At 39.1% G+C, this 26,474-nt stretch overlaps 1 protein-coding gene and 1 long non-coding RNA gene across 8 annotated transcripts in view; one reads left to right on the forward strand and one right to left on the reverse strand.

The window, feature by feature from the left end:
• LOC145976584 (uncharacterized) overlaps positions 1-26,474 on the forward strand; it is a 106,990-nt gene that overhangs the window by 69,257 nt on the left and 11,259 nt on the right. Inside the window, exon 5 of one of the 5 annotated variants that reach the window (XR_014440278.1) lies at positions 20,634-20,873. The exons of the other annotated variants lie outside the window; for them this stretch is intronic. This is a non-coding gene — a long non-coding RNA (uncharacterized LOC145976584). Of the gene's footprint in view, positions 1-20,633; positions 20,874-26,474 lie in introns of those variants that run through there. 5 annotated transcript variants of the gene reach the window in all.
• LOC145976585 (uncharacterized) overlaps positions 1-26,474 on the reverse strand; it is a 72,963-nt gene that overhangs the window by 33,999 nt on the left and 12,490 nt on the right. The window lies entirely within an intron of this gene.

Here is a 26,474-nt window from a genome sequence, read left to right on the forward strand (position 1 = left end):
ATCTTAAATTCTCGCAGAACGTCTAAAGTGGTTTTATTAATTCTAGGACATCTTGAATATATATCTGAGTATTAAATAAGGATCGATGCGATGTCTGCTTATTCCTTGTCTTCTCGCGAAACTTTTCGCGATTATACGTGCGACGCCAATGCACTCGCGCTCGTTTGCACACGCTTCGACCCGCGACTGGTCGCGCGCATATATAATACATACACGACGGGTAATCGATAATAAGTTAATGGCCACGTTCGTGGAGCGAATGTCGGGGCTATCCAATCGTACCGATGACAACTTCCGGTCACCGTAACGACCGTCCGACACGCGATAGCGATCGTGGGGACCCGCGGCTCTCGGCGAGAGATCGCCGGATTACCGAGACGAGCGACCGGTTGCTCCTGACGATGTAAAGTAGCGTTCCAATTGCATGCTGCAGCGTCAGTTTTGTATACAGTGTAATGTATATTCGAGGAAGAGATCTCTCACGATTAATAGACTCGCTGTTGCGTTTATTTAATTAATTCACCGGCAAAGAAAAAATTATGTAGGTATCTCGAAGGATTTTAAAATTCACAAATTAATTTATTAATAAATTACAAAAGAAAGAATCGGATGAGAGACTAGAATTTTGAAAAATTTCGCGATATTTTGCACGCTATAAGAATAATGTACAGACGACACAATTTATAATTTACAAATATTTTATTTAATTATATATATTACTCTGTTAAAATAGTGATAGATTTATTTGTGGTAAATCATATTTGATTTAATTACATAAATACAGCTTTAATAATAGATTAGTAGAAGCTACATAGTACATATAATCGTGGGTAGAGGATTAATTTTAGTACCACTTCCGATGTTTACCTAACGTCCGAGTAACGTAAACATCGCTAAGTGCAAGCAGCGATCCACTTTCGGTCAGGTGACTTTCTTCGCGGTTTCCTACCGTTCGGTATTACCAAAAGTGGTTATGCGCGAGCGAATGTAATGCCGTTTGAAGAGACGAGGAAGAAGAAGAAGAAGAAGAAACGGAGACCGGTACAGAGGCAAGAAGGAGAAAAACGATCGGAGGAAGAGAGGAGGACGTTCCGTTATCGTTCACCTCCGCATAACCGTACCTTCGTAACGGAGGGCGCGATCCCAGATCACCTCGTGTCTCCTCGCCAAGGAAGGCCAGGTCATCTAGCCGTAATCAGCGCGGACCGACCGTGTCCGTTGGCTTTTTTCACCGCTGTCTGCCAATCTTAACTGTCTCTCTCTCTCTGTATTTTTTTTCTTTCGAAGCGAATCGATTAACAGTCGTAATAGCCGGTCAGCGCGCATCTCGAGTATATTTCTATTCGATGCGACAGAGAGGAAAAAATAGAAAGAGAGAGGACCACATTCCTGATGATCACATTTTCCGAATCCCCGGGATGCCTTCGAAGGTGACCGATTCTCTTTAGCGCACGATTCGATTCGTTCCTTTTGCACGAACAGCGTTCGTGTGCAGAGATTACGGTACGCGTGATATTTCAATCGCTGGTTTCGAATAGTCCTGATCTCGCTGTTCTTACTGGAACTTTGCGGAACGTGTATGGTTCGAGTTACAAAATGAGAAAATACCTTATTTCTGTTTTAATGAGAATTCCTCCTGATTTTCGGTAAACTCGAGCGACTTCTGACTGTTTTCGCTCGATGGCGAGAATCGTATTCGCGCTCTGCGTATTTGTTCCTAGATATATCTAAAATAGTGCAGTGAATATTAACAGAATGTCACAGAAAGCGTAAACATGCTTCATTAATTTAACGTCTATTTTTCCTCAGAAATGACGATAATAAGAATAATTCAATTGTACGACGCTTTCAAGATATTTTTAAGACAGCATGATAAAAATTGACATTTATTATGGAATTTGGAAAAAATAAAAGAATGAGTTTTCTTGAAAAGTCTGTCTCTCGTATAAAACATTCCTCTTCTACAATACTACATATAAAACTTTACAAGTGACAATCTTCCTCGGCGAGGTAATCGATGTCGTCGCACTCGAGATAGACACTATCGTTTCCGGCCGGTCGTCGTACGAGACGCGACACCCCCGCGATTGCTTTTATGTCCGCGTGTAACGGCTCTCCTCGTGACGTTCGTTTGGCTTCCGGGACAAGCGAGGGTCGCCGAAGACCCGGAAGTTCGTCCGACTCGGCGCATTAACCGGCCTCTCCATCCTTCCTCTCCTCCTCTTATGTTCTCCCTTCTCTCGAACGAAGGCGTTATAGCGCCTTTTAAGCCTTCGGGAATCCGTCGGCCTCTAGCACCCGGAAGTGGACGAGAAAACGATCCATAATACCAGACCTGGTACGCTCGTAACCCGAACGTTAAGGAATTTACCGCCGAAATTATTCTCAACCCGCAATTACGCGCGAGCGAGCCGCTTTTGGGCTGTACGCTTGTTCTGTGCACATGTGTATGTGTTCTGCCGATCGCGTTTTAACCTCTCGGGATACCCTGCATATCATGTACGATGCATTAACCGAGGTAGTCAGTCGTTTCTCAAACGAGTCAAAGAACCGAACTGATACCTAATGTCGCTAGAAATAACTGCATTCTATAGATGTTTTTTAAACTCGGTCTTTCGATTCTTTGTATTTTTTGGAAGGAAAAGATTATTTGATAAATATGCAAGAAAAAAGAAAGAGTTCTTGTAAGAATTAATAATAAATATAAACTTGACAAATAATAATCATAAATTCGTAAATCTATGCGATAGCTTATAAAATATTGTGTTGAACCTGGAGCAGATTTGAATAATTTTAATTTAAATATTGAGCATCGGCGCAGTATAAAATTTTCAACGTTTTTTACATTTATCGAAAATGACATTTTATTCAATCTTGAAATATTCAAGAAACGCTGAAAATTTTTTGTAATCGCAAAAATTTAAATTGATGCTATCTTTTCTTTCACTTACAAATACAAAAAAAAATAGAATGATTTTTTACACAATCTATTTTTAAATATATATGCAATCTGAAAATTACACGACAGTACTTTATTTTTGACGTTTATGGATTTCGTTAAACAAACTTTCGCAGACGCGACCTCTTTACCGGGCGTAGAACCGAATCGCGAAGTCGATTATCTGACTTCGAGGGTTTCTCGAACGAGTTATTTTCCTCCGCTCGGTAAATAAATCATGACAATAAGCGGTTGCTACTATTAGAAGACAATTCAATGCAATGCGACATTAGGTAGTTTTAAATGGAAATTTATCATTAATGCCTCATCGTCAGAATCGATAGCCATTGTTATAATGAATAAGATAATAAAATCAAGAATATATATATGTCTGTTTTTGATATATGCATTTTTTAGAATAATTTACAATTATCTCTCATTAATAAAAACGGTACATAAAATAGCGTAGCAATAGTTTGTTAAGCGAAAATCTATATTGTAAATTTTAAAAGTAAAATTGGAATATTTCCCCGAGATTTAAAATAGAATTTATTTTAAAAAAATTCTAGTTTGTTAGCTTTTATTTAATCTTTTGTAAAAAAGAATTGTGAAAAGAAATAACGTTCAATCGAATTTTCGTCCAACAAGAATTGACGTGAAATAGATAAATAAATCTGTAGATAAAAGGAGTTTTTGATCTGTAGATAAAAGCAAGATTAAATACAAGGATTTTTTTTTTGTATAAATATTTACTTCTCGAAAATCTTTAAATTTTTAATCATTTATGATTCTCAAAAACTGATGCCTATTTTTACTAATAAATAATCTTTGCCCTTCGGGTCGGATCCTAGAATCCGTATATGGAAGGAAACACCGGTTACTCGGAACGGTATAAAAGTTGATTTGCGGACGATTCCGCAGATTGATCTTGCGCGACCCATGTGTCTAGAGAAGCAAAGAATCCGTGACGCTTCCGCGGCGGCGAGCCGAGGAGTCGCGGTGTCGAAAGCCCGAGGAATCGGATTGGCTTACCTACTGGGGATCCCGCCAATCGTGGCGGATCCCGAAGACCTGGTCTTCACCGGGAAAAATCTTTAAGGTCGCTCCGCAGGAGGAACAGTTAGTCGATCTGGAAAGCCGTTATACCTCCCAATACCACTCGTCGGCGGCGAGCCTTCGTGTTCGCTTCGGGGAACTTTCCTCGCAGGTGACCTTCGGCTCTCTGCATGCGAACCAGTCGGCGACTAGGCGCAGAATTCCGCACACATCGCTACCACTCAAATTTTCTCATAGTCGCGTACGTGCTGAGAATGTTCGGTTATGACTCGCGGGCGTTTGCGGCGCAATTCAACGGTACGCGATTGAAAGTAGCAAGTCTGCGAAATTCGGAATTTAATCTCAGGAAAAGATAAACGTCACGCAAAATCATTGCATGAAGAAAGAAAATCGATGATTAATAGGACAAACTTGCGGACAAACTTGCGGTTTAATTTCGAGATGCCTTATTAAATTAATTTCCCGTCATTGATTTGTGAAATTCTTACACCTTCATAAATCACAGAAATCTGAACGTTATGATATTCTTGTTTTACATTTCTTCAATAAGCCGCATTATGCAAGTTAATGATGTCTCATCTTCCTGAAAAGATCGCAAGAATGTCGCGCTGCTTTTCGATGTAAAAGTTCCTTTAATTTATAGACAGCAAGACATAGGTTGTTAAGAAGTTGCAGGAGTCGTTGATTTTATCGATGAAGGACAACATCTGATCCGGCTGAGATTCGGGTCCGCGATATCTTTTAATGCGTATACGATAAAGTAAATATCGAGAGATTTTTATGCGTACTTTTTTACGTATATTTTTTTCCGTAAGAGATGAAGAGAGTGTAAGTAATCGAGAGAATCCATCGACTTTACTCGATACGACCTTCGAATTCCGCCAACGTCAGCAACAACCCTTTTCCTTTCGATATCCCCGTTAGAATTTATCGAGAGTTTATACACATTATATAAATCATGTACGCGAAAAATCTCATTTTAACAGTTACTTTCCTGTTGAGAACTTTTAACGCACGGCTTGTAATTGCATTATAGGCCAGTCAAGAAAATATCCCGTCGTTATTTAATGTCATTAATTGCAATGGATAATTATTTAACTTAATGAATGTAAAAATACTAATATCGAATAGAATCTGATATGTACCAGGGTATAAATAAATATAAACAGGTTTTCTGTTATTAATTGACGGTTATTACAATCGCACATTTATTGGTTGACATTTGGAAATTGCTATTTTTTGCAGTTCGTAATAACTATGGCAAATCGAACCGCGATACTCTGTTTTTATTTTAATGTTCTTGATGTTGTATGTTATAGTTAATCTAAAAGCAGTTGAAACATTTTTTTTAAATTCTTTTCGTTCTGCAATCTGTTATGTTAAATAAAAGGACATCTGAGATTTATTATTTATTTTTAAAGCAACGTAAAAGTTGGTGAAAGTAGATGTAACAAGCGCGCAAGTCGATAAAATTGTGACAGAAATAACAATAAGATGAATACGAGATGATGTCATCTCGCATGTGTAAAAAAATCGATTGTGAGACGATGTCACGACTTATCACATCATTCCATTAAATCTCGTCCGATCGTGAATGTCACGCGTTAATCGCCGGTTGCAGAACCGATAGCCGTTGATAACACCATATGCAACGGTTCTTATCGCCTGCTCGATTCTCCTTCCAGTTCTTCGGTGCACTTCTATCATCGTGCACGAACGTAAACATTCCTTTCCCGTATATACCCCAATACGGGTTGAAGACCCTGCGAACACCTTCAGACGTCCGCGTATCACATAAGAATTTGCGTCATCGATCACTATAGTGTGTGTCAGTTTTCTTTATCGATGGAATTAATTTGTACATCCTCATTTTATTTTTCCCTATTACTCAAGTATCTTTTTTCTCTCCCTCAGGATCAATAATAATACTATAATAATATAAAAATTCAATAATAATACTATAAAAATAAATAATTATACTGTATCAATTCTATTATTAATATCTATTAAAGCCAGAGATACTTTGAATTACTGTTCTTTTTGTATCTCTCAGCAAAGTAAGATTTTCACAATTACTTAAAAACACAATGAAAAAATTTCCTTGAAATTCTCATCATGGAATAAACTTTCGGTATATCTGCATAATAGCTTCATAGAAAAATTAAATAAAAATTTCACACGAGTGTAGAAAAATAGATTTTCCCAACGTTTTATGCTTGTTTAAATTATCATAAGATCCGACAAACCTGCATAAATCAAGGCGTAAGAGGCAAATTCGCGTTTCGATGTTTTAAAAATTTAAAGCGCGAGGACGAGAGGATTCACCTCGATGGATGGGGACAGTCGCGCGCGAGCGCGACGTGCTTTACCTCGCAGTGGATAGAGACAGTCGTGGACGGACGAGTCGCGAGTCGCAAGTGGATAGTGGCACCTATGCACGGCCAGCGGCGGCGAAGTGACGCGGCCAAAGTACCTGTTACCGAGCGCGGCGTCGCTCGGTCAGGCCGCTCAGGCGCCTCGGAGGAGAGGACTCCGGGCGTGGGAAGCTGCGTCGGCGTTACGTTATACGTCGGACAATTGGCCCTAACGCGCTAGACGCCGAGCCAATTAAGAGAGGAGAGGCCTCTCTTCTCGTCGATGACGTCACGCACGCGGCAACGATCGAGGATGCCGACTCGTCTCACACGCGGATACGCGAAACGCTCCTTTCACTTTCCTCCGAGCGAGACCCGATAGGATTTTACGACTCTCTCACTGTCCTTCAGGGAGGAAGTTTCAACGTTATCGATGATTTGCCGAGGATGTTTTCAATCGCGTGAAAATAAAGAAATTTCAAAGAAACATAAAAGAATTGGTTGTTTAGGCTCTTCGATTATGTAGAAAATTGAGGAATATACTTGTTATCACTTTCTCTATTGAGATAATTAGATTGAAGCGATCCTTTGTGCCCGCGTTGAATTGCTACTTGGAAATGCAAGATACGCACTTTGCTTCTGATAGGGATGCAACCCATAACTCTCTTACAACACAATGAGGTAATTTTAATACGCCTTCGTGATTTGCGCTTCGTTATTAGCGCAGCGCGTATATACAACTGGATACACAAATGAATTGAAGGAAAATAATTTCCCACCGGAGGGAGAAAAACTCGCGAACAAAGCGTCCTGCGTATACAAAGGACGAGAGAGGGAAAAGATAAAATTCTAGCGTGCAAAAATGGAGAAAAAGTCCTCTCGGGGAATTCCAGTGAGTTCCTTCCTGGTAGCCTCATCACCTCCCTTGGCCCTCGTTTCTTCCTGTAACGAGGAGAGGACGCGAGAGGGAGAGGATGGCGGTGGCAGAAAGAGAAGAAGGAGGGCCGGGCTCGCCTCGTGGGCGACTCGTGCGTTCCTAAACTGCATTCCAGCCTGCGTTGCCACGTCTCGTTTCACACATGCGAGCACACATATTTACGCAACATACGTACACACATACATGCGTACGTACAAAGGAGGACTCGAACCAGGAGCCGACTTTTGGGTGGGGGTGCATCGAGCTCGACTCCTCGTAAATATTCTGGCCAATATATCCCTCCTTCTTCTTTCGCTCTCTTGTTCCGTTCCTCCTCTCACCTCCCCGTGTCTCGCTCCTCTCCTTCCGTTTACCGTCTTGTTCTTTCTTTTTTCGCGTCGTCACGTCCGCGAAACTGCGCTCTGAACCGAGCCAATTTCGCGTCGTCTGACGCGAGTGAATTCTGAGACGCTTTTGAGTGGAAAAATTCGGAACGCGACGAAAATGTCCCCGCGGCCTGTCCTCGGACGATTTTGCAAAAATTCCATCGTCGTCGCGTCGCGCGAATCTTGCCAGGCGGCACGAGAAGCTACGCACATTTGTCTTTTTGGAAAGTGTATATAGTAAATGTTACATAAGCATAGTAATAGACAATATTGTATATGACAAATTAGGGATTTCTTCTTTCAGTGAATACAAGAAGTCGCTTTCTTTCACAGAAAAAAAATGATTTAATAATTTAATGAATCTTCTCTTATAACATAATTTCTTATATCATGTTATCAAAGGGTCGTTTTATTATTAATCACCTTTAATATATTACATTATATTAAGGTTTCACAAGTTTTATCAAGTTAAAAACGTAAAGAATAATTTGAATATATCGCAATATTTTGTACAATATAATATATATTTTTGCAATTATTATTATGTATATAAAAAATAAAAGAAAATACGATTGCATATATTATAGTATTTTTTTATTTGTCAGATAAAGACTCGATATTTGCTTAGAAGTAATTTTCAACAGATTCACACACAATTTCCGCGTATATCTGTCGAAACTGAATTGCCACATATACTTAATGGATTTCGCCATCGCGGAAATATTTTGAAAGTCGATCGAGCGGAATTTTAATTGCGCCGGTTTTGTCTAGTCGAGACGCGCGAAGCTGAATTGGTCATATTTCCATAAGATTTGCATATGCGCTGTGTGTGCGAACAGAAGAGAAGTCGCGATATCAAAAGGAAGCAAAATAAACTCGCAGATTGCCGGTAAACAAAAGTCTCTCTCTTCCTTCGCTGGTAAATCGCGATATTTCGTCGTATCTCAGATCACGGTATATTGAAAACAAATATCCCTTCTGGTTAGAAGCTTTTCCGTTTATTTGCTTCCCTCTCAGCGTATCAAATATAAATGTTATTTTTTGATAAAGATCAGATCGTTTTTTCCTGAAATTATAGCAATATAGAAGGCGATTTAATCTCTTTAATTCAGCGCGCAAGAGTGAGAGGAGAAACTCGTCCTTCCTTTTTCTTTTTCAATTGTGAAAAAACCTTGTCGGAGAAGGAGGGATATATATTGTCGCGTTCTCTAATAAATTACGTTTCTTGATTGATTCGCTTCGCAAATGTGAAAGTTCTCGTTGTAAGGAACGGCATTTTACGATTCCAAGGATACTATGGAGTGGCAAATGTCTAGTGCGATAATAATCGCAAACACAATCACGTTCGTGGTGTGAATCTACTTTCAACGCGCACGTGACGATGACGAATCCCTCGCGCGAATTATTATCCGAGATTCGCCGAGCGTGACAGGATTCGCAGAGACAAAGACCAAAAGGCGAACGTAGTAAGTACCCGGTAACACGATGAGAAGCGTTTATCACAGGTTCGGAAGGAGGTGGGGCGATAGCGATGGACTCTAAAGTTTCCTCCAACGATGAAGGGATTCGATCGATCCGATGATTTCAGCCTGTGGCGAAGCGTCGATGATGCTCCGAGGAGAGTATCGTGGCGATTTCGTGGCGGAAGAATTACTCGGATGGATGGCCGGAGGTCAGAGCGAGTCGCTCGGTCATCGCGCGAGAGGAGCCGTCGAGGATATTACTCGACGGAGAGTTCGTTACACACGAACTGGCCCTCGGGGTAAAATTATGCCGGAAGAAGTCGGAATCTATCTTTTTTCCCCCTGTCTCTTATGACTACGAACGCAAGTACCGATGATTGCGTTCGTTTCATTGCGCGAGTCTCGGAAAGAGCGGGACGTCAGTCTCGAAAAGCCCTCTTCTTCTTCTGCCTTTGAAGAACCGAGGAGCTGGTCTTGATTAAAATACAGACACAAATTGCGCAAATTACGAGCGAGCAGGATTGAAAATATTGTTCACTTTGAACAAGTATATATTATCTCATTTGAATGGAAAATCACGTCTTCTTTTATTTTATAAAAGGCTATTTATCTTGTGTAACTTTACCACATTTTATATATTCGTTTGGTGACTTACTTAATTTATTCTATTAAAATTTTATTTTTGACGACACATACAAAGTTAGAAAAATCCTGTGTGAATCAAACTGACGTTTGACACGTTGAAAATTCTTGACATCACTTTAAACTAATCTCTTGACATCATTTTAAACTTAGTCTCATCTATTTCGGTTTATCCATCTATATCTATTTTGCCAAAACGTTAATGGATCTCCTCTTTCATAAAAAAAAAGAAACAAAAACTGAAATAAAGGTAAAATGCATATAAAAAAACATCACGAAATTGAGATTCAGTTCATTAGTTAATTAATTATTAATATCTTTAATATTAAATGTGTATGTATTCCAACTTATTATTAATATTTATCACTGTATTTAATATACACAAGTACAATATAAAAATGCACCAATTACATATCTCTGCATATCTCTGTATGCAGCATCATATTCTTTATAATGTTTTATTCATATGATTAAGACTTAAAGTTTGTCGTTGTTTTACCAGTGCTTCCATCTGTCTGCGAGCTTGAATGACTGGTCCTGGATGAATCTCAATAGAGCGGAATATCAAAATAATTATTAACGCTATTATGACTAAAGCACATTTTCACGCTTGTTAAGAAAAAAGCTAATATTTCTAGTCTATCTATCTATCTACTGCAATTTTGATGCGCCTCTTAAACACATTATCTGATAACGTACAGTTTTATAGCAGTCTTAAAGGATATGATTCAGGATTAAACAAAACGTTTCCTCGAATACAAAATAACACATAAAAGATAAATCAGACTATTACAAACTTTTCGTAATGTTTGGGACGAGTAGATAAACATGCGTAAATAATAGACTCGTTAGCATCTTTAGAGAATTAATGAGCAGGTTCCATAAAATTTCCAGTGCTTAATTACACAACAATAATGATGTTCAGAGATAGCGCAAATTAAAGAGCACGATAATATCTATTCATAGCGTGTAGAGAGATGGGTAGATAAAAAAAGTTTATTGAAATCCATGGAATTCCGTGGGAGATTCGCGAATAAAAATTCCATAAGGCTCCCCTCGTAACAACAATAACGACGATAACGATGCGCAAGATTAACGAGAGATGCGAGAGATGTGCGTATGACGCACGGATCCCACGTGGCCACTCTACGGATTTGCTTCCGCGTTCGCGCTACCGGTGGACTTAATCGATCTCACGATCTGAGATGACGCATCCACGGCCCGCATACGCGCCTGGCGTGTAAAGATCGACGGGTGCCGAGAGTGGTTCTCGATAAGCCGAGTTCTCCGGAACTGCGGATATTCGTCACGAGAAACCACCGTGCGTCGATTCCTTGGTCGGTTCCCCGACGTGATGATCTCACCGCGTTGTACGTGTGATCTCACTTCCTTTTTTAAATGCACGATTTCACACCGGATTTTTTCTCGCGGCAAAGTCTAATCGGCCACATCGTACACGCACGCTCGCGATTATGCGTCGGGTTGTTGCGTTGATCGTGTGTTTAACATTTATCATGTTTTTACTTGTGTGTAGGATATCGCAGTTTAATGTGTTAAGGCGTGTTGCGATTCATTTTATCAAACGTTCGTGGAGTGATAGAGAGAAATTCTAGTATTTTTACATAATAACAACAAAAAATTGCAAATCGTATATAGTTATTGAAGCACTTTATACTACTTGAAAATAAGATAAGAATATAAGAAATTGTTTCTCATCCATAGAATTAAATATAGAATCTTTTATAGATATTTATACATTTTAAATATGTTCTATACGAACAAGAATTATTATGCAAACATTCAAAATTTTTATAGCTTTATAAAAAAAAAATTAAATTCATATTTGTGAAATTTCTTTTATTTTTTATTATTCTTTAAAAAAACGTTGACATTAAAATGACGTTTATTTAATTAACTTCCCTCTCTTCTCTTTGAAAAACTATATGATTAAAATTCACTTGCAACAATCTGTAAATCTTGATAAAATTCACAAGAGAATTTAATGTCATATATTTAATGTCATATATTTTTTAATATGTTGTATAGCTTCTCAAACGTTTTCTGTATACATATATATAAAATAAATTAAAAGAAGTAATCTAAAAAAAGTGATCAAATAAAATTACACCTCTCACGCACAATTCCGTAAGTCTGATCAGTCTTTCCTTCGATCAATCTCTAATTGTAAGCCGGGATATTTTGTAGAGATCAATGACATTAGCACACTTTGCCTCTTGGTGCTTGCGAGATGGCAAGACGTCCAAAATTTTTATAATTTTATGAAACAAATTTCTATGTTATTTCGTACATTGTTATTTTTTAAAAGATGACGTTTATTTAATAACTTCTCTCTCCTTTGGGTCTCCAAGTCGGGGAATATCGCGTAGGCATCGGTGGCATTAGTAGGTCGAGCCTTCCGACGCACGCGGACGTGCGTGCGCGGGCGGTTTTGCGTCTTGGTGGTTGCGGGATGCACCGCAAGTGCATCAGAGTGCATGCGCCGTAACGCGGTCTGCGAGCCGCGGTCGACCGTCGACGTCGCGTCGGTCCTCCAACACTGTCGCGCGGCCAGTAGCGATCGCGCATAGCCGCCGCGACCGTTTATTTTGGATCTGCCGCGGGTTCGATGACCGACGACGGGACCGCGGACGACGGGAGGAAGAAAGGCCGCTGTTCCCCGCGCGTGTGTGCACGCGCTCGCCCGTGTATAACCGCGTACAAGCGCGACGACTGGCATTCGTAATTGTCGTCCGGCAGCGCGGCGTCTTCGCGGCCATCTCCGAGTGCGAGGGAGACGTGGACGAAATTTCGCGAATGTCCAGTGGACATCTTTTTTTCGCAAGGAAACGCGTGAATGCGATTAAGGATATCCTCCCTTTTGAATTTGGAGTATTTTTAATAATGCCTACGTAGCTGTCTTGGAATATTATACTTCTCTAGAATAAAATTTCACTGTAGCTTTTTGAATATAAAATAAAAAAAATATTTTTTGATTTATTATTTTGAAAAATAATTCTTCTTTTTCATCATCGCTTTGCGCTTAAGACATTTGTACGCGGTATTTCGTCCAACTCGAATCGAGATGTATCTTCTGGGAGAAGACACAGCCGGGGTCAAGGAAGGGTCCAACATTTTCAGCGAAATCTCGAAACGAGATCTTTGCCGCCGGAATCGCTTCAGAGACGGTAATCGTCACCGATGATTTGAATGACCATGTAATTCGATGCCGCACACAACAGGCTGGCGTTTGTTCAGGTTCGTCCTGACGTTCCCGCAGCTGCAACTGCGAAATTCAAGAACGGGCGACAGCGACACCACCGACATCGTCGCCGATGGGGGTTGCAGCGGGTGGCGATGGCGAGACCTGGACCGGTGGGAAGACGAGAGAGGGTTCTTGCGGGGGTTGGGGGAGAGAAGAGAAGGAGAGGGGAAGGGGCACGCGCACTTGCAAGTAACCCAACCGTTGGGAGCGAGACAGTTGGTAGTGAAAGAACAAGACGAGAAGAAAGAGCAGATGCCCCTCTGTTATTACAGGTTTCGTCTTTCGTAACGCTACACCTCCGAGAGTTCTCTATGAATCTTTCGGTATCCCCCGTATATCTTTCGCAGCGCGCCATTTCGCAGTGCCCTTTCTTCTGAATTGACCTAGTGTGTCGGACAAATTGAAGAAATGCTCTGAGAGATGCTCTTTGCTATCGTTAGATTTCTTCGCGATTCCGATATCTTTTTCATTCGACTTTATAAGTATTATCATTTACAGCTTGAATTTTTTAATTTTCCTGAAAAAAATTCTTTTCTTTTGATAAATTATCTCTATCGATAAAATTATTTAAAGTGTCTCTGAGATAATTAAATTAGATATTTTATGTAATAAGAATGCACAAATAAAGATACAAAATTTTGATGGTTTTGATTAAAATTGTCTAAGATGAAAGAATCGATACGATAAGAATGCGATAACGAGCGACTCTCATTCGATTCACGTAACGTCAGTATATCGAATACCAATCCAACCGATCAATCTTGCGATAGCGGAATTTGTTAATCGACCTATCTCTCGCACCGCGTCTTTCTACTCGTGATAGTTCCGGTGGGCCAATGTAGCCGTAACGGAGCAGCTTTCCGTTTAATCTCCGGTTCGTAGGCAACCAAGCATCGAACATCGAGTTGCCTGGCCGATACCGATCGGACAAAAAGGATCAAGGAAGGGAGAATCGGAAGAGCGGCGAAAGGTACCGGGATTTCGTGGGCATTCAATATTTCGATCGATGGTGGATCGTGGCGGCCTTTGATCTTACGGTACACGGGCCGCCCACGTTTCTTGGTGTGCCTGTGTGTATCTTCATCTTCATTCAAGATGGCAGTTTTTTCTCTTCTCTCCGAATAGCCGAGCCGCTCGACCGCTCCGCCTCTCGTCGATATCTCGGACGATCTACGAAGCCGAAAATATGAGCAGTGATCTATATGTCGAGGAACCGATTCTATGGCTTAATGCCTTCCGCGGCCTTTTCCTTTGCCGAGAGTGCCGTTTTTCGAAGAAACGTCGGTCAATATCCGAGAAAAGACTTCACAGCGACAGGAATTTTCAGGAGAGAGAGAAAAATTCAAATGTAAATATTAAAAAAAAATGAGAGAGAGAAATGCACTATACATTAAATAATAATAATTTTCCTGACATATATATAGGATTTTATAAAAATTATAATAAATTTTAAGGAGAATATAAAAAGAATTAATGTTTCTTAAATTAAAAGAATAAAATATTTAACTTGAAGCTTTATTTTTAATTCTCTAAATTTAATTTTTTTAACTCTTGCTAAGCAAGAATTCTTCTCGAATTTATCGGGGGATTTATCCGTTTTTATTAAATGCTGTTTTTTTCACGCGAGCACATTTTTCTCACCAATTTTCATGACAATCAACCCGCGTCCTTTCATTCTCGATTATATCGTTAAAATCTCTCCGAGAGAAACTCTGGAACGTGACTCGGTAGATCGTGATTAACGTACCAGCGCGTCCTGCGGGTGTCCTTTAAGTCCTGGCGGTAGCGAGCTTCTTCGAGCATGTACCGGTTTCTGAAAGGATCGTAAATAATTTCTGGTCGCGGAATAGAGAAGTACGAGACGTGGGACGGAGATAGACAACGAAGGGAGAGAAAACCGACAACACGCGGGAAAAGGAGCGAAGGATACGCGTCGAAACTAGGTACTAGATCCCCCGACACGCCCACAGGATCTCCGCGATACAATCCTGTGTCGGGATAAGGTGGATTACCGTCTCTGGAATCTGCCTTGAATGCAGGTGTCCTAACACGGAACAACATTACCGACGAAGTACGTGGTATTTAGACACACTATAGATCGTCCCGTTGGTCACAATACACCATAATATTATCACGCTTGATTGAAGAATATTGTCATCTAGTGGGTCAAATTTTTAAATGCCAATACAACATGTAGTGTCCATAATTTACATAATTATACTACAATTTAAACGAGAATAAGATTGATAAGATAAATATCCTATTATAACAAGTCCGAAAATATATTCTTTCTTAGCAAAACTCTTTTAAATTTAAGAAATTAAATTGTGTTTCATTTAAATTTTATTCTTATTTTTATAATTATACTTTTAAATTTAAAAAAATATATATATTAATTTTTCTTTATATAAAAATTAATCTTTTAAAAATTGATTGTAAAACGAAGTAAAATGTCTAAATTTTTTTGAACGTTATATTTCATTAATTACTTTAATATTGACTAATATTAATCAGGATATTATTATAATTGCTTGCTAAATATTTGTAAGCACAATATACAGGAAAATTATAGAGTTAAAAATTAGGGGAGTAAATTTATCAAATACATAATGTTTCACAGATTTGTACATATTACAGGCGTATAAAGTTGAAAGATTACAGCCTGAGATTATATGATTTGAACCTACTTTACGATTAGCAGTACTCAATCGCCACGTTTTTCTCCGTCTTTTTCCGCGTGTTTATTTTGCGTGAAGCGCGGTTTACGTTGTCACGCGACTCGAAACGTACATCGCGCCGAACATCCTGTCAGTCTGACCGCCCGTTACATCCAGCTCTCGTCCTTGTTTTTCGCCGCAGCAACATCCGCGAAATTGACGTCTTCGTGAGTTTAAGACAGGCCGATAAGACCATGAAAAATGGAAAAACCTGTTCCTCTTCCTGTGTCGAGGATGAGACGGCGATCATTACATGCTCGAACGCACACAGGAGTCTTGAGCACGGCGGATACCCACCTCCGTTCAAGTATCTCGGGTATACCTATCTACGGACAGAGGATACAAGCGGAATCTTGATGCGTCCGGAAGCGTGTACCGGATTCGTTTTATTTCTTGAGAGCGCTTTTTTGCGCCTCTCGCGCTATGCGGTTGGTCGAAGCGAGCCGATCGTTGGCCACGGTGCACAGAGAAGGTAATTTCCTGCAGTTTTCCGAGGGTGTTAGATAAGTTAAAAAGATGAAGGTAAAAAGATGGAGCGCGTAACTCGCTCTGCTTCCCGATATCGGTAAAATTCAATATTTGCGCCAATTATTAAAGTTTTTTCATCCATGAAAATATGCGCAATATGCACATAAAATCAAATAAAAATGCGAAATACAGTGAGTAATAAAATTTGAATTAAAACTAGCATCAGGAATGCGTATGCGAATATTCGCCGTGCAAATATTCTCGACAAATTTGCCAGCCTTTCAACGTCCCTCGTATGACAGGAAGTGAAACGGATAAAACGGAACGCTGAATCCAAGGCTAATCTCATACGAACCGACATCAATTGAACGTTCGCAGTAGATAATGATAAATCCGCGCGCAACTTTCCCAGCTCCGATATAATCATTAGATTGCCGGCCAGCGGCGTCGAGCGCGATTACGCGGTATTAAGCCACCGTTTCCAGTTCGCGACAATTATTTATAGTCCCGCATCCCTCGCTGGCTTATCTGCATATCGTAAAATGTTGCCAGCGATCCGGCCAGAGACACTTAAACCCGGACCGGATGGCTTTCGCGAAACGGACATTGAAATACGTGAATCCGTGGGTGCACATGTATGCGTAAAGATGAAAATATATTTACGCGAAACGTCAAACCAAGGGAGCAACGGAGTATCTCGTAATTACACTTAGAGACGATGAGAGACCCTTGAAAAACAACGCGGCGCATTAATTATGATTTCATGGGCTTTGAAGAGTGAGTTATAATTCATGCTACCTGTTGATAGTCTACTGAAATTTACCGAGCTGTTCGCGATTGTTGTCGCGAAAGAATGTTGAGCGTTTATTTTTGAACCGTTATTCTTTCGATGATACTTGACAACAGTACTTTATGAATTCTAAATCAACTCGATATTGTCATTTAAATGAAATTAATTAAATATTTGACATTATGTCAACACATAAAAATATGACTAACATGGAACGCTTTATTTATCTATAATTTTCATTTGGGACTATTTGCATAATCTCGATGATTACTCTTTTTTTTTGTTGTAATAATGAATTCATCGAACGATTTACCACGCTTTGATAACTCAAAAAATTAGATTCTAAACATATGATAAATGTACTGTAATAAATCAGATAGTTTTGATAGTGCTATTTTATTTTAATATTTCTTGTAAATTGCATTTTAATTAATATTATTTTAATTATTATTAGTTATCGTAATAATTCATTAATCCGTCATTGCTTTGGCAATTTGAATTTTAAGACTACCAAGATGAATAAAAGTCGCATCATAGACGACACAGAGACTGAATTAATGAATGGCCGCAGTTATGCGAGCAAGTTATTCAAAGCGATTAAATCGCGAAGGGAAATATCGGGGCCGTTTCGAGGGAATATAGAGATATAACGAAAGCGTCTGTGCAGTTTTACGAGATTCTGCGCGGAGTTAATAAAATTGTGATAACGACGATCGCATTTATCAGAGTCAAGTGGCGATTTTATCAACACGCAACTCACGATGCGTAGTTATAAGAAAAAAAATGAAAGATCACCCGCGAAACAGATATCTGCGCGCAAAACGCTCGATCTGATTTATTCGGCCTCATGAATTATTCAGAAAAATTAAAATAACTTAATGGACGCGGTTTTCATACAACTTGACTTGATATCGATCTATGAAAGTATCATTTATATAGATAATTTACATAGATTACACTATATACGAACTCTTTATTGATCCAGATTAAAGATGGACAGATTTGTCGTTTTATTCCTCGTTTATTTATTATGGATCGTTTCCATAATAAATTGGCAAAATAAATTCTGCATATTACTTCTAATAAAATTTGCGTCAAATCGGATTCGACGATTGAAAATGCATTGATGTTTCATAAATATTTTATCTGTGTGTATTTTTATACAAGTTTATATATATCGGTATTTTTATATATTTATATAAATTTGTTTTTATTTATATAATAATAATATTATATAATGGTAATAATATTTTATATATGTGGTTATATACATGTATACGCATACACACAGACAAAGGCCTGCAAACGACTTAATATAAGAGGGAAACTTATTGTTCCTATCGCCTCGTTAATCGATGTCAGTTAGCAAAGCCGCTCCGCTTCAGGTGTAATCTAGCGGTTAGCCATCGTCTCGAGGAAAAAGGACGAGGTCGGCGCACCGCGCCTTCGGAGACGTACTGGCTAACGAATGAACCGACGTCGGGCGAACACGCTTTTCCCAGGGCGATTATAGTTCCTGAGCGACAACGTGCGGCCGCACGGTGGCGGCTTTAAAGTATCGTTACGTCGCGGCGACGGCCCTCGATTAAGCATCTCCGCCACCGCCGTCGCTGCATTCCGATCCTCCTTCTTCACTCTCCGTCAAGAGGCCCAGCCGGCTTCCCTCGGAACGATCCAAGCGGATCCGGTATTACGAGAGCACGCATTATCGCGCGTAACAGCTGATATCCGTCATCCAGCGCGATTAATAAACGCGAGACGACGACGCGTCTTTGACGCTCCAGGCGTCCAGCTTGCTCCGATCAAGAAGAAGACATAGTTATTGCTTAGAATAGAAGCAGATATAGTACCGTTTTCTCGTGAGAATTAATCGAACTTGACTATGTGGTTTAACTAATTTTTTCTGCCTAATTTTCGAAAGAAAACTGGTTCATTTATATTAACATAAAATAAGGATAAAAAATTATCTATCTAAGAAAATTATCTGCGAATAGCGTTAAAAGCTTGAGATCAACAACTTTAATTGTCAAAAATTCACTGATGCAAAGAATTCAATAATTCATCAAATGTCAAATATCTTTTGATCATTCGCAATCATTGTCGAGTCTTGCATTTTTAAATCGGCATTGCTCGACAAGAAATCACTTCTTCATCTTCTTCGTTTTTATTGCTAATTAACCGCGATCTCGAGGAGAATCACCGCGGGCGCTGCATGCATAGTGAATCTCTGAGTTGAGGACCCTCTTTATATGACACGTGGAACGTGTAAAGTTTACCGGTCTACCTGCGACAGTATGTTTACGGCAACACCCGCAGGCGTATTTCTCCGAGGTGGAATTTATGCCTAAAAGGAAGCGCCGCGGTCGATCGGTCGGTGGCCGCAGATGCTCGGAGGGCTCCGACCGAGACGATCGCTTCTAGTCGTCTCCTCGAGATTGACTGGGCGTTGGCTCCAGGCTCCATCCCGCTTCTCCTCGTGTAATCGGTTTTCTTCTCTCTCTCTTTCTCCGAGAAACAAATCTCCGTATCTAAACGGGCCGCACCGGTCTGGCTCTTCCGCTTCCTTTTCGTGATCATTACCGATCTAGTTAGAGCAGAAGTTCTAGTACAGGACGTTCGAATCGATATCGATATGTATTCACATGCGGGATATTTAAGAAAAAAATAGGCAGATTATAATATCAATCGTTCTAATCGAAAAAATTCTGGAAAATTTAGAAGAGAAGTGTCTTATTTCGAATAATCCTATACTGATTTAAATTGAAATATCGTGTATGATAGTAGAAATAAAATGAGATCGTTTAACGTTTTATATTTCGATATTGGAATATTTCGGATATTGAGATAGAGACTTTATTTTTCAAAATTTTATTAAGCTTTTGAAAAAAGACTTAGTTCTCGATATTTATTTTGCAGCTTTGCATGCGAATTTTGGTTTCTTATATTTTATTAACACTCACGAAGTATATTAGTACTTGCAACAATCTTTGAGGAAAAGTACCAGCTCTGAATTTTGATTCGCGTAAAATATTCATCATGCTCTCTACGCATTGCCTTCGTTACTTCGCTATCCCTTTCGACCTTCGAAAGCGTCTCGCGCAGTTGCTGACGTTAAATTGATAAATCACCCCGGGAATTAGATACTGTCAAGTCGTCGAACAAACTGCTCGGACGATTTACCGCTTAGATTAATCCTGCGAGTTTAAATAGGGGTTGACCTCGTCTTCTAGAAAGTATGAACGTTACTTTATGATCATTGCGAGTATCATAAAGGGCGGGATAATTCTACTATATACAAATATTTAATCAATCGTTTTACATATGACTAATAGAAAGAAATAGATTTGTCGATCGCTAACGAAATATTGTGTGATTTATTGAAATATATAAATATTGCTTTTAAATAATAAAAGTAATAATAAAAATAATAAGCTATACCTATAAGAGAAACAAAAAATCACAGACATAATATATATTGCATATGTTACGTAATTTTTTTCATTGCAAGTAATGTTTGCAATAATGCATTCCACAAAATAATTAGGTTTCCGAAAATCACAAAATATATCAATAGATATCCAAGTAATTTATAAAGGTTACATAAAGAACTGCTGTCCCGAGATGCATGAAAATTCTTTCAGTCGCAGGTATTTGATCATAATGCGGTCACGTGGCCGAAGCGTTTAGAAGAGGTTTCGAAGGTATATGCACCGTGAACTACCTATAGAAATCGTATCGCCTTCAGAATGGTTCTCTCCGGATCCAAGCAGGTGTTCCATCAGTATGAGAAAATCCGGCAAGATGATCTCTAAGATTAAAAAAAAAACTAACGAAAACGCTGTCTTAAATCAAGCAGACCTCGTATATTTCCGAATTTTAAGCACTCGCTGATAAAAAAATTGATAAATGTAAAACAATAATCAAGAAAAAAAAATAAACGCATTAATTTGAAATGTTGCAAAAGGAAGATGTCTATCCGATGCATCAGTATTTTTTATCGCGGGAAGAAAGAAGAGAAAGAGGGTGCGAAAAAAAGCAAACAAGCGAGGCAAACGTTGACGGGAACTTTGCGATTCGGCGAAATTACGTTTCCTTTGAAACGTGATTACGCCATAGAAATCGCGCCCTCAATGCGTCTCCTTCGCAGGACGTACTCGAAATTTCATCCCTGACACCCGGGCTGCTGCATACCGGGTAGCGCAGTTCTTTTTCCAGGGAGGATAGAGAGCTATGCAGACGACATTGCGTGCGACAGCGTAGTCGTGAATAGTGACTCATTTGCATAAAGTTTCGCGTATAAATGGTAAGCCGTGAAGGGTGCGTAAAACGAGTCCGATATCTTTCGCGAACCAGATTCGCAAGATTAATGACAACGTGGGGTTAGCGAGCTTCGTCAAGCCCAGTGACTTGATATGGTTTGCGTAACCAGCTATAATAATAACCAGCGCGGTGTAAAGTATCAAGTAATTGGATATTTAAGAGCGTTTCCATCATTAGTAGCGCGATAATTTTGTGAAAATTTTCGAAAAATACACATGTATCATTAATATAAAAAAAATCGTGTATCATTTTCTGATGAAATATTTTAGTTCGTCAATCAGTTCTTAGTAATTCACATTTACTATTAAACTTTATTTTACCATCTATAATATAAATCCAAAAAAATTATGTGTCAAAAGTTATTTTGGGAGATACATAATATCTTGACATTGATGATTTGAGAATGTCGTAACATAAATATAACATAATTATACATGAAATGCATAATTATTATTCGCTATATTCATAATTAAATCAAATATTGCAAAAAAAAAGTTAACACAAAAATTATTTAATTTTTGCTAGAAATTTATCTTATTAAATTATATTCTATTTTAATTATCAGAATCTTTTACATATTCGATATTCGGATTTTTATAATTTATCTCCATTCTTCAAATTCTTTAAACTATATTTATATTTTGCATTTTAAAATATAAATCGTAGATTTCTACAAAAAAATACTACGCTATAAAAAGATGCAACTATAAAAAATATAACTATGCTTCATCTCTTAAATGAAAAATTCGAGATTAATATAATTATTTCATATAATTTCTCAAATATAAAAAATTGATATTTAGTAGAACATATTACAAATTAAATATCAGAATATATTTTATTATTTTATTATATATTAACCTCGCGTCTCTCTTTCAAGCAGCTCTTGCATAAATTACATCAACGAGACATAGACATTGGGGAGGAAGGGGAGAAGGGTGACTTTCGCCTGCCGAGTATCAAAATGCGATAAATCAGACGTATCTCACCCCGGGATGAGAGAAACCCTCTCTTCGTCCCTGCGTCATTGCGGGAATGCGCGAACCGACGGGGCGAAGAAGAGAGGTCGACGAGGGTCGTAAGCAGGGCCATCCCCGGTCGTGTGTCGGACAATGCGCCGAGCTCTCCCTCTCCCTTTCGCCCGCGTAAGCACCATCGGGTGAAAAAGCCTACGAGATCCCGCCGACCGCTTTCCCACGACTCCTCCTACGACCGTTACAGGTTTCCTTTCCAATCCCTTTTTTGCCTCCTCCTCGATCTTTCCTCTTTCCCCTCGCCGCACCGTCGGCCTTCTCTCCTACTTCCCGTACAAGATTCGAGATGATCTTATTCGTGCCACGAGACGCACGTGTGCGTACGCATCTCGTTGAACGACGATGTGGAAAAGGAGCCGGGGGATGAAGAGGAACGTCGAATTACGAAAGACTCGTTCGACACTTTACATGCGCCCAAACGGCGAAGGGTTGATGCTAATCGTATGTGACATTCAGGGATGATGGGAAGGAAATTTAGAGGAGAAAAGAGAGAGCAATTCTTGATAAATACTTTTCTTACGGATCAAATTAGATTTTTTTGTTACTTTATGTTAGAAGCTCTAAACTTTTTCATATTAGATTTTGCGACATAATTATTTGTATCTAGATATTTTACAATTATGAGTTTTGATGTGCACGGTATCGTTATGAGAATTAATTAATAATCTTCAGTATACTTATTTCTGTGCCAAAAGTACCTGTAATTTAATATATTTAATATAAATTTAATATAATACAAATTCAGTCAGTCTTGTCAGTTTCATGTCTTTTCATAAAGGAAGTGTAATCCATTCACAAAATTGACATCCATCCGAGATGTTCCTCGCGTAGAAAGAGCGAAAAGAAGTTACGAAGCTCCCGTGACACGCGACATTTCTGAATTTCAACAGCACGCCACTTATTGGACCACTTTCACTCTATTATCAACAAAGAGATTGTTATTATCGTCGGCGTCATTATTCTTCTTAAGGATCGATTAGGGCTCGCAGATGGGCGCCATCATGGAAATTGCTTCTACGAACTTTCTGGGACGCACGTGTGCGCTAATGGCAGTCTCTTTCATTTCTTCACGAATTCGTTCGAAGTTTCGAACGAAGGAGTCTTCGATACACGTAACTCGTAGCTAACGAGAGTGTTGTAGCCCGGAGCGGAATTTCGGTAAAGTACGATATTATCATGACGTTAAGTAAAGCATGATCATATCGTAACGTTAATAGTGATTGTATCATTAGATTTCGATGCGAGATAAATATTAAGAATACTTATCTTAATTCTTAATCAAATTTAACCCTTTTTTTTTTAATTTTATCAATGCAGAGAGATATAATGAATTAATATACCTATGTACTTGCATATAATTTATATACATTTCATATTAAATTTATTACCAAATAAAATAAAAAATCTCGTTTTGTTCCATTTATTATTAGTAAATTTCCATTAATAAAATTATTGCTTATACATTTAATTAATACGATTTAGGAAGAAAATTTCCAGTGTAAAATAGGAAGAATCTCTCGTTTAAAATAGAGTAATAATAGAAAATTTTACATCAATGGCAGTAAATTAAAATTTTAGAAAATTAAGGAATTAAAATTATGAATAATTTTAATAAATTGAAACAGCAATATAGAATTATTTGGACAATAGGATTTCCGGGGCTGTCGGGGGTCAATGATTGCTGTTCAACGACGTGTTTATTACCAACGACCGCAGGTTTTCTAAAATTTTTAGGATCGCGGTCACAGGCAACATGCCTATTGGCAGGACGAAGCCAGCTACCTGGTCGCACGTCGTAACACACCGAAGAAATATACGGCAAGTGGTGCAAAGAAAAAAAAATCCTACGAGGGAGAGAAACATCATGCGAGATAAAGGAAGGCACGGGGATGAAACGTGCCAGGATACATATATCCTAAGTGTCCTTTGTCCCTCCTGTGGCTTGCGCAAGAGAATTTTCTCACACAGGACTAGTCTCGCGAACGTTGCCCGACTCCAACAATAACAGGAACGAGAAAAACGGTCCTTTCCGAAAGCGTTATTGTCCTGCTTCTTCAGAAATCAGAGGATCGCCGTCTTTTATCCTCTTCCTCGCGTTTCCTACTCCACCCTCTTTTCGGCGACGATAAAACGCTCGTTGTTCGCGTCCGTACACATTGAATTTTTCTCGCGTTTCTTGCCATAAATTTCAAGAAATAATCTCGCGGATTCATACTTCGAGATGAGAGCTAAAAATCGAACATATGATCGATTCTAATGAGCGAGGCGAGCTTGAAATGAGTAGCCGCGAGGCGAGCAATAGCGAGAGGCAAATCAAACGACAAATCGCGAGAGCGTCGTGCTATTAGTATTTACGGAGAAAATGTCAGAGCGACAGCCGATCGCGGAATCTTCGCGCTTCCACCGCACCTTTAAGTCGTATTCACGTCCCTTACGTAACGCGATGAACTCTCGCGAGGCGTCCTTTCTCTTCCTTTCGACTATCTCCGTCCTTCGTCAGTGGCGTATGACGAAGAGACTGCGGTATCGGAAGAAACGGTGTATCTCGCAAGAATTTATCTCGAAGATACGCTATCAGATAAGTTATCACGAATCGAGTACCATAATACATATCACATCAAATGTGTATAATTAATATATATTGTACACATTTATTATTTATTATTACATCGTTATATTTATAATTAAATCAATTTAAAAAAATGAAAAAGAAATTATTTATTCGCTGCTTGATGATTATTATATAATTGGTTTATTTTATGTAAGACTTTTTATATTTTTGACTCGATTTCTATTCTTATGTATTGTTCAAATGTGTGAGAAATTTTTTAAATATATTTCAATTAATTTCGCGATCTCATATGAGAACATCAAATATAAAAAAGTATCAAGGGAAAAGAACACTTCACATATTCACTTCACATTCCTTTGAATCTAAAAAAAAACAGCTGATAAAAAAAATATTTGACAGCTGATAAAACGCTCAAGTTAAATTCTCTGTCAAATCTCTGTCGTCTCCGTTGGATTCAAGATTTCTTATTCAACTCGGAAAAATCCGGCAATAAATGGAAGCGTTTTTCCCTATCGATTCTACGCCGTTGCACCGCGTTCTTTCGATTCTCCGGGTACCGTCTTCTCTCACCCACGATGCGGCTTGCGCAACTTTATTCTGTTACTTCACGAGCGGATTTGCTCGCACGAAGCTAACCTATTCCCCTTCCCCCCAGCTCTGTCGGGGCAGAGATCGGCGCGGGTGCTTTGCCGATGTTGGGTAATCCGACAGCAGCAAGAACATCTTAAAGGATGCATCCCGGATAGATTTATTGATAGCGCTATGTAGACGTGCCGTGTTCGACGTGCCTCGGATAGAGTCGCGACGCGATTGAGCAGCGTGAGTCGCTGCTTTTCGTGTTCCGATACGAAGAATCCGACAATGTGGCTGTCGCGTTGTATAAAAGCATTGTATCACAGAAAGATGAAGACTTCATCACGCGTTGAGAGCTTATATTCCTAATTCTCCAACGATTCATTACGTCTGACTTTTCTCGCTCTTAATTCCAAATTTAATTGCAATTGATGTAGGATATTCTTGCACATATGTGTATGATTTTCAATTTATTATATGTATAATCAGATAAATTCACTCATAAATTTCCCTTGATTCTATGTTAATATACAATTATCTACCTTTTCTAGTTTAAGAAGATACAAATACACTTGCGAGATTGAAAATGTCAATTTCTCTCCGATGGCTGCTGATATATCGAAATGTGTAATTGAAAAACGCATCATTGATTCATTTTAATTTCGATGTCGTTAACACACTAACAATTATGCGAATGACGCGAGCAATGACGCGGGCGCATCCTTGCACACGGCATCCTTTCTCTTTCATCGCGCAGCTCGCCGGGAGGCGTAAACGGATCTTTCGGATCGATCGGGGGATATTCATACCAATCCCCGCGACCGGATTATTTCATAAGCGTTCCCGATACGGAAAAGTTCATCCTACCGCTTGCATGCTCGCGAGGTGATGCGGTTGCGTAAAAGTCAATTACGTCGAGGAAGAAACGACGACGATGGAGCACGCGTAAAACCGGAAGTCGGCGCCGCGAGACCACGAGAGAC

Source organism: Camponotus vicinus, unplaced genomic scaffold, assembly GCF_025532165.1.
Source record: "Camponotus vicinus isolate PSW18456_S1 unplaced genomic scaffold, iyCamVici1.0 SCAF_9, whole genome shotgun sequence".
Lineage (NCBI taxonomy): Eukaryota > Metazoa > Arthropoda > Insecta > Hymenoptera > Formicidae > Camponotus > Camponotus vicinus.